Source organism: Tupaia chinensis, unplaced genomic scaffold (assembly GCF_000334495.1).
Source record: "Tupaia chinensis unplaced genomic scaffold, TupChi_1.0 Scaffold142543_1, whole genome shotgun sequence".
In the NCBI taxonomy this organism is placed as follows: Eukaryota; Metazoa; Chordata; class Mammalia; order Scandentia; family Tupaiidae; genus Tupaia; species Tupaia belangeri.
Genome location: NW_006202392.1, coordinates 573,357 through 584,504, shown reverse-complemented (window position 1 = coordinate 584,504; position 11,148 = coordinate 573,357). Strand labels below are relative to the sequence as shown.

At 37.6% G+C, this 11,148-nt stretch overlaps 1 long non-coding RNA gene across 3 annotated transcripts in view; it reads left to right on the top strand.

Moving 5' to 3' along the window:
* The window catches only part of LOC102470387 (uncharacterized), a 52,730-nt gene extending 44,275 nt beyond the window's left edge, over positions 1-8,455 (top strand). For all 3 annotated transcript variants that reach the window (XR_003547029.1, XR_003547027.1, XR_003547028.1), the window contains 2 exons: positions 496-585; positions 7,846-8,455. This is a non-coding gene — a long non-coding RNA (uncharacterized LOC102470387). The remainder of the gene's footprint in view (positions 1-495; positions 586-7,845) is intronic.
* The last annotated feature ends 2,693 nt before the right edge of the window (positions 8,456-11,148 follow it).

Genomic DNA, 11,148 nt, shown 5'->3' with positions numbered 1-11,148 from the left:
TTCCCTAACTCTTAGCTAAGAATGGACAGAGACAATCTAGTTTTCAATGTGTAATCATTCGTAGTTCAACAACTTGCATTGTTGAAGGGAACAGCACATAAACAGAGATGAAAACAAACATTCTGAGAAACTAGTAAATGCTAGACTTTCCACTCTAATGGAGCCAATCTATTTGTCTTGTATTTGATTTCGGATGTGTGCACAAAAATTATGTATAATAACAATCTCTGTCTCAAGAGCAGGGCAGCTAGGCAATCTGTACGGCCCAGTGGAAAATGAAAATGCAGGCTCCTTATTCAAAAAGCAGGAAAAACCCTTTTCCCTTCATGCCAAATTGCTTTCTTTACTTGTTATGGTGTTTTTTTTTATTTGCTGATGCTCTCCTTGGCATGAGGTTACTTGTAGGGTGCATGAAGATCCTCACAGAAATTTAGGCTCCTTTCTTGAGACTTGACTGGCAGGGAATTTATATACATCTACCCCAACCCTCTCCAGGTACATGCTTGGGTCCCAGCGAGGTGGATGATAGCAGCTGTAACTGGAGGCATATGAATGAGGAGAACTTCCTTGAAAACACCCCAGAAGGTGAGTGGGCAGCACCTGTGTCAGCCAAGGTCCCAAGTCTCCAATGTGATTCCATTGTCCTACAGTGTTTCACTTACAAAATTCATTCTCAAAGATATAATCATTAAGAAGTTCAAGATGGTGGTTGCATTAAACCCCGACATACGGCCCATCTGAAGGCAGAGCCTGTGTGACTGCACTGGTTGTGTGGCCCTTGCTGACATGTTTTCCTGTGGTAGATATTGTTATCCTGATTTTGTAGATAAAGATGTTAACCTCTAAGTGTTCACACCTATTAAGTGATAGAACTGCGTATTTCACCAGAGTTGATTTGACTTCTCTGCCTGTGCCTGGAGTATCATGCCAACACATCTTGTTGGCTACTTCCTTCTGGAATCTGCCTTAGGTGCCTTGAGGCTTGGACTTGACAATAAAACATCTTGAGGGGAATGTCAAACTGTTAATAATTCATCTTTCAATGTCTTCTATTTTTTTTTCTTTTTTTACTTCTAGTGGGTGCTTGTGCTCGCTAGAGTAAGCAAGAAAGCATGCATCCCTCAACTGGGTATGATCATGCCACAATCCTTTTCCTTCCATTTTTCTACTTCCGTGGGATTTGGGGCATGTATGCACATGCACTTGGCATGTTTTTCCAGTTGCTGGGCCAGTATGTGCACAGCAGTCAGCTGTGTAGTATCTGCCTTCTCTGTATAACACTTAACTGCTGAGCTGTGGGGCTGGCCCTAGAGCAAGTAGATTTATAAGAAGCTGAAATAGTTGTACTTCTACTATCAAAATGATAACGCTTGTAAATCTCCATGTTGCAAATACCTGGAAGAAGAATGTGGACCGTGGACTTTTTTTTTTTTTTCTCTCTCTCTCTCTCTTTTTTGTGAATGAGTTGGTCCAGGATCCTGTTCCTATTAAGACAGTATGTTTATGGAGGAATTCTGTGAACTCGATATGTAAGTCGAACAGCTTCCTCATCACTTTCTAGAGTATATTCAGTTCTTTGTTGCATGGGCTCTCCACCTACCTGCGCATTAGAATCACCAAGGAAGGTTTAAGCTAGTAGACCTCACCTATACCAACGAAAGCAAAACCCTAAGGGTGAGGCTCGGTCCAGGTACTTATAAATCTCAGATGATTCTAATCATAAACAGGGCTGAGAACTACTGCTTTGCCTGTCACTCTGAGTAAACTGACATAGACTACAGTATTTGACAATAAGAGCCTTTTGGAATCAGAATAAATTTCAAGTAACCTAGTATTTAATTAATTTATAAAGCTATCTGCAGTATGAATGTGGGCCACACTAATGCAGAAATATTTCTCCCCATGTGTTTATTATTCATCATGGACATCTACTTACATTTTTAAAAATAGCAAATATTGTATGTGTAAGTCATGCCACTAATTCCAACCGTAGATTTTGCTGATGTTCAGTGGAATAGTTGCGGGGATTCCCTGCGTCAGACTCTCCAAGTTTTATCAGTGTAAAAAGTTAGATCATTGTGAAACAACATATTTGAACTAAGCTTCTCTTCCTTTTTAAAATTTAAAAATGCAGCCTTACTCATTATAAAGACAAATATGAGCAACACCAATTGGAAGGAATGTCTCTTAATTTCCCACAAGTGTAAATGAAGATAGTGCTCGTAGTGTCACTATCCAGATGTGGCCTACTTGGTACAAGTCAATGACTTTCAGTAAAGTCCCCTTTAGCACAAATAGAGAGGACATTGATGAGTTATAAGTTTAAAGGACTGCTCTTTAAAGAAATATTCATTTTGCAGTCCTTTGTGCCAAGCTTGCTTCTTACTCTATAGGATATAGGAAACAAATAAGACAAAAGTATTTTCCCCATGGAGTTTGTATGCCAGTAGAAGGAAAGAGATAATGAACAGCTAATTAAAAATTAGATAGTGATAGGTGTTTTGGAGAAAAAGAATGCAGAAAAAGGGAATCAAGACAGTTGAGAAGGCAACGTGGTGGTGGTGGTGGTGATGATGGGTAATTTTAAGTGAGGTTGCCAGGAAAGATTTACTGAGAATGTGACATTTTAATAAAGGCTTGAAGGAGGTGAAACAGCTAGCCAAGAAAGTAACTGGAGAACAGCAAATACAGAGTCTGGTGTTTTCCAGGAATAGCAGCAGGGTATTTTTGGAACAGAGGGAACAAGGATAAGAGAAGTTCCAGTGGATTGCTGAGTATTGTAAACTTCTGTTGGTAGAGGTGTCGATGCCCAAGTTAGTGTCATTTTAAGGGTGGTGTTATGAAAGGTTCACCATCAGGTGAGTTGTTGGTCCAGCAATATTTAGGGGTCCTTATGCAATTCTTTGTTGTTGTATAGATGCCCTTTACACTCATTTGGCAGATGTCTTCAATTTCCCATGAGGAAGAGGCAATGAAAAGCCAAATTCAGAGTTGTCCTTATTAAAATGTAAATTACAACAAGGCAAAGAATTTCAGTTTTTACTTAGTTATTTAGGTTTTTGTCATAGAGCGTTTGCTGGAAAAAGACAGCGGGAAAGTGAAAAATCACTCCCTCCCCGGGGGGACAGGCATGCCACAATCCCTTCTCCTTCTGTCTCTTCTTGGGATTTTGAGAATATATGCACTCACAGCCCTGTGTGGTCTTCATGCCACTGGATCCAGGACTTACACTGCTGTCGGCCATGTGGGAGTCCAGTGTCTTAACCACAACACCACCTGCTAGCTCCAAATTTTACATTTTTTTTTAATTTATTTATTTTTTTCAAATTTTACTTTTTTTTTTTTTTGCTCAATTTTCTGTCCCAAGGAGCTAGAAAAGTGCTGGCACACAGTAACCCCAAAATGAACATTTAGTTAAGGGATAGTCTTAAAATTTACACCAATCACCATCCTCTTTATTCTTGTTAAAGATGAGTTATCTGAAAATCATCAGCTTGTTCACATTAAAAATAATGATTTGTGGTTGTGATATCAATAGATCTTTCCTTTATAATTAAGAAAGTGTTTTAAAGAATGAAGACACTAGTTAAAATATAACTTTTGTACTTAAAGGGTCTGGGACTAGAACTGTGGTTGACTATGTGGGAGTTCAGTGACGTAACCATTATGCATCTGATTGTTCCTGATCTTTCATTCTGACATGTTCTTTCTTTCCTCTGTTGGTATTTTTGGGAGTCTGGCCTCTTCTTTTATTTATTTATTTATTTATTTATTTTAGGTAGGTTATGAGTTGAATTGTGTCCCTCCAAAACAATATGTTAATATCTTAACCCCCAGTGCCTCAGGATGTGACCCTGTTTACTGATAGGATATTTTCAGATGTTGTCAAGTTAAGATGAGATTATTAGGGCATGTCCTAATCCAATATGATTAGTGTCCTTATAAATGTAGGAAATTTAGACACAGAGATAGACATGCATAGAGGGAGGAGTAAGTGAAGAGACACCGGACAAACATGAAGACAGAGAGGTGAAGGGTTGCATCTACAAGTTAGAAATACCCAAGGTTACCAGAAAACCACTAGAAACTAGGAAAAGACCAAGATTCTTCTACAGGTTTCAGAGGGAGTATGGTTCTGCCATAGGGCGGGCGCTACCACGCCTGGGAGTATGGTTCTATGGACACCTTAACTGAACTTCCAACCTTCAGAACTGTTATGACAGTAAACTGTCTTAAGTTTACTTAAGTAACTCTTTTACGTTACCCAGTTCCTGGTACTTCCGAATGGCAGCCATTAGCTGAGAAATGAATGCACCACCTGATACAAATTAGTTTGTCTGTTTAACTTTTTCCTTCTCCTCTCAGACTCTCAGCTCCATTAGGGAAGGGATGCTGTTTATTTTGTTCAGTTTTATACCTCAAGTACTTAGAACAGTGCCTGGCACTTGATAAATCTTTTCCAAAATAAATATAGGGACAAATATTTTATTTTTCCTTGTTTTCTTTGCTAGTTTGCTTCTTACTAAAAGATAAATCCAAATCTAGCTATTAGTAAAGCACTAAAAAAAAATTATGAAAGTATAGCAGAACTATTCACTTTATATATTCTACTTCAGTTGTCTAAAGACTTCTTTAGATGATGTGGCGGGTAAGGCTGCAGGACTCCACATGGCCAACTTTGCGGTTTAAGTCCTGGACTTGGAGCGTTGAGGAACATTCTGGGTGCATGTGCACATGCTCCCCAAATCCTGAGAGGAGCATGGAAAAGAGATTGTGGTTTGTCCACCTCCCCTGGTGGGTGATTTCTCACTTTCCTTTTCTCTCCCCCTCCTCTCCAGTGAACACGTGTACCCTATAGCAAAAACCAAAAAACAAAACAAAACAAGCTCTGTGGTAGGAGTTATTTCCTTATTAAGGAGAGTCAAGCATCTCATAGAATGTCTGGAAGGTACTGTTGCCAGGGATGAAGATACTGACTCCCCAGGAGGGACCCTGTTGAGCACTAAGGAGCAGGTCATACTCTGTGTCAGGATGTGGCCTGTTGCCTCCTGATTCTGCAACTCAGAGGGACAGAGAGTTCTGGTGCATTGCTCAATTTCCTTCCCCTTTGGTGTTACTGACCTCTGCTGTTATAAAGCAGCACCTCTCTTCACCTCTGTGTCTACTCTGATTTTCAACTGTGAAAACGTTCAATAAACAATTGAATCATTATGGAAAATAAAAATACTCCCAGACCTAAAAGGCCACAGACACTAAGCTATTTATCACCTAAAATGGCTTCTGAGGTGTGGAGGTTCGTCTGTGAGAATCACATACAAGGTCACGACTGTCTGCAGCCTTCAGTATTTCAGAGAGAAGCAGATGGAGGCTGGTACACTCAGAAAAGAAACCTTGCTGCACTTCCGCTTTCTCTTGGCCACCGGATACACTTCCTGCAATTTGCTGCAAACTCTAGTAATTGAGGTCATGCTATGACTTCTTCTTTTTTCTTTTTATGGGGTGAGGGGGATTTATAATTTAAAAAAAACAAAACAAAACAACGGTTCCCATGTTCCCATTAAATCATATCCTTTCTTACCTAATGCAGTCACCTCATCTGCTGGCCACGTGATGAAAAAAATTCTGTACCTTCATTTGGGAGACAGATGAACAATTTAATGTGTCTCACGAATAAAATTCTTCTAAGATGAATAATCTTAGTAGAGGTCTCCCGATAAGAAATAAGCATGATATCCTAAAATAGGAAGAATAAAAACAAAGAATATGTCTGTGCATAAATATTCCTTGTGGTAAGTGAGTTTGGGAAATTTCCGTGTTTTGTGAGTCATTAGGCTGGGTTTTGTTTTGATGTTACACAAGCATTTCAAAAACAAGACTGGGCACATGTTGCCCCCTACTGTTTGCCTGAAGACATAATATGATAATTCATTTTCTGTAACAATATTTTCCCTATATTTGCATTTCTTTTTCTATGTAGACTATTTATTTTGTCTTAACTTCTTCTTTTTAAGGTATTTATTTATTTATTTACTCTTCAGCACCATATCTACAAGATCATTAGAAGAAATTCTCTTACACATTGAGAAATTCTGGCCAAGTAACCTAATTTTCCTTAAATCTTCCCCAATATATTGAAACAAAAAAATCAAGTTCAGGTTTAAAAAGACAATATACTATGTGTAATTTAAGCTCCATTTATAAAAATTGGATTCCACATGGCAGTTTGAGTCCTGGATCTGGTGGTTTGAGAGATATGCTGGGCACATGTGTGTGTGTGCCCAGAATCTCAAGAAAGAGATGGAAATGATTGTGGTGTGACCATTCCCTATGAGGGAAGGGGTGCTTTCTCCCTCTCCTCTTTCTCTCTCTGTCTCTCTCTGACAAGTGCACATACTCACTAGAAATAAAAAAAGAAAAAAAAGAAAAAGTCTCAAATATAATTTAAAGTGGTCAAGATGCGTGGATTACTGTTTATTTTTCCCTTTTTTTTGACATCCAAATTCAAGATTTTTATAAGATAAATATTAGCCTTTTTAAAAACCCTCTTGTCTTAGTCTGTTTACTCTACATAGCGAAATACACTTGATAGTTTATAAATGGCAGAACTTTCTCTCATAGTTCTGGAGGTGGGCAGTTCAAGATCAAGGATGAAAACGTTCAGCATCTGGTGAGGGCTTGCTTCTCCACAGACAGTGCTCTCCTCACTGTCCCCTCACATGGTAAAGGGCTGTAAGAACTTCCTGGGCTATCTTTAACAATGGCATTAATGCCATTCACGAGAGTGCCACCATTCTGACCTAGTCATTTCCCAAAGACCCTCTCCCAATATCATCATTTTGGGGGTCAGGGTTTTAACATATGAAATTTTTTTGGGAGGGGATGCAAATAGACCATAGCTCTGTAAATATATTTGGATGATAATGATTAAACGACGGGTTCTTTTTATTAGGAAAAAAGGGAATTATTTTACTATCAATTGGTCTTCCAAACTGTTTACTTTGTAGTTCTATAATGTGTGTTTAGTACTGTTTTCAGTGTGCTGTTGATTAGCATCAGAAATAAAGTAAAAGGTTTTAAATTTTTACAATCGTATTTCAGATTATTTTAACTGCATTTAGGCAATCTACAGATAGCAGAAAAATAACTATGACTATAGTAATAAATAAAAGATGTAATTGAGTAAGTTTGGTCCTAGTAACAATCTTGTGAAGTGATTAGTACAGTAATTGTTTTCTTTTTCTTTTTTTGGACCTTACCATTGGAAGTCCAGGATGAATTTTATTATTTCTTCTTTTAAGTTTTACCAGAGGACAAGTATACTCACTGGAGAAAGGTGCAGAGAGAGAGAGAGAGAGAGAGGGAGAAAGTGAGAAAACACAGTGGGAGGTGGCCACACTGCAGTCTCTTCTCCTACATCCTCCTCTTGGAATTTTGGGCACATACCCTGCATGTTTTTCAAGCTACTGGGTCTGGGACTTCAATCACACAGTTGGTCATGTGGGATCCAGCTGCCTTAGCCACTGTGCCACTCGCTGATCCATTAATTTTTTTCATATTACAGGTTAGGAAAGTAAGACTGAAAGAGATCAAGGTACTTATTAAATATTACACAGTCCAAATAACCATAAATCCAGTTTTCTTAACTCCACAGTTTACAGTATTCACCTTTGTTATTCTTTATGAGTTAGTTTAGCTAATTTACATGATAGGTACTTAACTCCTTTTCATCTTTAACTTGTTGAGTGAATAATTATAAAGTGCTTTCAGTTCATCAAGACATTCTACTCTAAATCTTTGGGTAAATCTCTAATAACTGAAGCTGACTGAAATGTATTTTTATTCTAGGAAGCTGACCTGGATGCAGTTTTCAAATCCTGGATTTGAGCCTTGTGGTACCATGAGCACAGAATTCAGTCACTTCGTGTCAGGGCATCTTGCCTACGAAAGCTGTGATATCATAAATACATGTCATTTTAAGTCTTTTTGTTGTAAGACTGAGGCCCCTGTTTTCTTGCTGGCTGTTGGCCAGGGGCCACTCTCGGCTTTTAGAAACCACTAGCCCTCCTTGCCACAAGGCCCGCTCCATTTTCAAAGTCAGTAGTAGAAAACTTCTCCCTTGTCAAATCTCTCTCAGTCTTTGAAACTAACCTTTCAGTTGCTGATTTCTGGACTCTGATGAAAGGACTCATGACTAGGGCAGGCCCTGCTGGATAATTTCTCTAAGTGATTTGGGGCCTAAATTATACATAATTTAACCCCTTCACAGTAACACTTAGGTTAGTGTTGGATTGAATCACTGGGAGAAACTGTGTTTGCATAAGGGCTGAGAATTTGGGGGGGCTTTTTAGATTCTGCTCAGATGCCCATTTACATGGCTATAAGCATTTCCTAGTTAGGTCCCTAGTATCCAGTCTCTGCTTTAATTCACATTACAAAGGGACTCCCTCAATGAATTGTTCTGTATAATGCACAGTTCCAATTTAGTTTAATATCTTGCTAAATCAATAATAGCAGTATAACCAAGAGTTTGAAGTCCTCTCGTGGCATGTAAACAGGTCTTTCAAAATCAAGGTCTTTACCACTCTTGTTTCTCTCTCTCTCTCTTTTTTTTTTTTTTTTTTTCACACATTTTTACATTTAGTATCCACTCTGTGCAGAGCACAGACAGCTCTGTGCTTTGGTTTTACCTCCTCTTCCTCATCCTCATCTTAACAAGTACAAATCCCAGTTTGTTTCAAGGTTGTATTCCAATGCTAACTCCTACAAGAGCTTTGCATTAACTGCTTCTCCCTTTTTATTTTATTCTATTATTATCATTTTTTGTTTTTACCATAAGGTATTGTGCTCACCAGAGATCAGAGGGAGACTGTGAGAGGGAAAGTGAGAAATCACCTCCTAGGAAGACGGCCATGCTGCAATCCCTTCTCCTCCTTTCTCTTCCTGGGATTTCTGGCACACACATGTGCCTGGTGTGATTTTCAAGCAGCCTGACTGGCCATGTGGGACTTCAACACCTTAACCACCATGCCATGTGTCGATCCCATTTTATTTTAATTAAAAAAAAAATCTGTGTTTCTCATGTAGTTAACACCAACTTTGGGTTAAGATAATTGAGAAATGTCTCTTTGCTCCTACAGAATGGCAGATTCCTGTAGACCAGATCTGTATTTGGTTTATCTTTTTCACTCCCACTACACCTGATAGAGATTATATATTCTAAAATATTTGTTCAGCCATTTACTAAAAATAAAAACAGAAACCAGGATATTAATACAAACCAAGAGTTCATAGGTCTGTGTTGTGAATGCTTAATTGTATTTCCACATCTTTTGTATCAAGCTAATAGTCTCTATTTTTTGTTTGTGGCTGGTATTTTTAAAGGTTATTATTTCCTGAGCTACCATCTTTAAGTTAGATTATATTCTTCAGTTCTGGCTAATACCAAATGATTAATTCATTTATGCTTTCTTCTGTATAAATAAATTTTTTTTGTTTCATTTTTTTTTTGTCACTTGGAAAATAAGTTTCTACTCCAATTTTGAGAAAAGTTTCAAAAACTATAGGCTTAGCACTATATTTTATTTTCTCGGTCACATGGTTAACCTTTTCCTAATATTAGCAATATTTTTCTATAAGTCATTCCTGACTAATGGACTCTGCTATGTGAGTCACATATGACTCAGCAAGTATTTTGGATCTTTAATGAGCTACCATTTATTTAGGCAGGCTTCAGAAACATGATTAGTCATTGTGAAAATCAGCTTGCATGTTTTTAGTTAGTGACTAATTGAGAATAAGAACAGAACAGATGTTTACTTGATAACTTTCCAAATTTTCAAAGGAAAATGGCACTGATTATCTTACTTTATTTAATTAAACACATATCACATCAACTGTAAAAAGCACCATCTTCTTTTAGAGACCCTGTAATCTTTAGAGCATACTGGAAAAAGCCATCTTCAGAAAAAAATGAATGAAAGCATGAATGAACTAATGGAGTAATGATGACTAGAAAAGGAACTGAAACAGAACGAATTGTTGGAATTGTATGTCTGAGGCTAGTTCCATAGCACAACAGTGGAACTCTTTGCATAGAAAGCTGGATTTCACATGTACTACTGTGGTTCAAGTCCCAGTGCTAATGGATTGGAAAACATGCTGGATGTATATGCATGTGTCTGTGCCCAAATCCTAAAAGAATAGAGAGAAGAAGGAGAAGGGATTGTGGTAGAACCATACCCCATTGGGGCTTTCTCTGTCTTGTGTACCTGCCTATATGAAAGGAGGTCAACTTGCCCTAGGAAGGTTAGGCAGGCCCAATAGACTCACTAAAAATGATGAAAAAAAAAAAAAAAAAAGGGAGAGAAATCCCTTGTTTCTGGATTGGAAGATTCTACCCAAATTAACTTATAAATTGAATGCAATTCCTATCAAATTGCCAGTAACGTTCTTGACGGAAATAGAAAAGGAAATGACACAATTTGTCTGCGTTTATAAAAGATCCTGTATTGCCAACACAATACTGTGCAAAAAGAATAAAGCTGGAGACATCTATAACTATAAAACTACTCATGGAAAACACAGGGGAAATACTTAAAGACATTGGATTAGGTAAAGATTTCTTAAATAAGACCACTAAAATGGACAACAGCTCCCAGCATAGAAAAGTGGGATTACATCAAACTAAAAAACTGTGCAAAGCAAAATAAACATATAGGGTAAAGTGAAACTTATAGAATGGAAAAAAAATTGCAAAATATATGTTAGATAAAGTTTTAATAACCAGAATATACAGAGGATTCAAACAAATCACCTGCAGAAAAACTGTTAATCCAATTAAAAAAATGGGAAAGTGATCTGAAAAAACAACTCCCAAGGGAAGACATATGAATGACCAAAAAGCACATAAAAATGTTTAACATCTCTTATCATAAGAGAAATGCAAATCAAAATCAAAAAGTATTGTGGCTTTGGTTAAAAACAACAACAACAACAACAAAAAGAAATAAAAAAACACTTAAGAAACAGGTACTGGTGAGGGTATGGTGGAAAAGGAACCCTTCTGCACTGCTGGTAGGAAAGTAAATTAGTACAGCCATTGTAGAAAACAATTTGAAAGTTCTTCAAAATACAACTACCAAATGACCC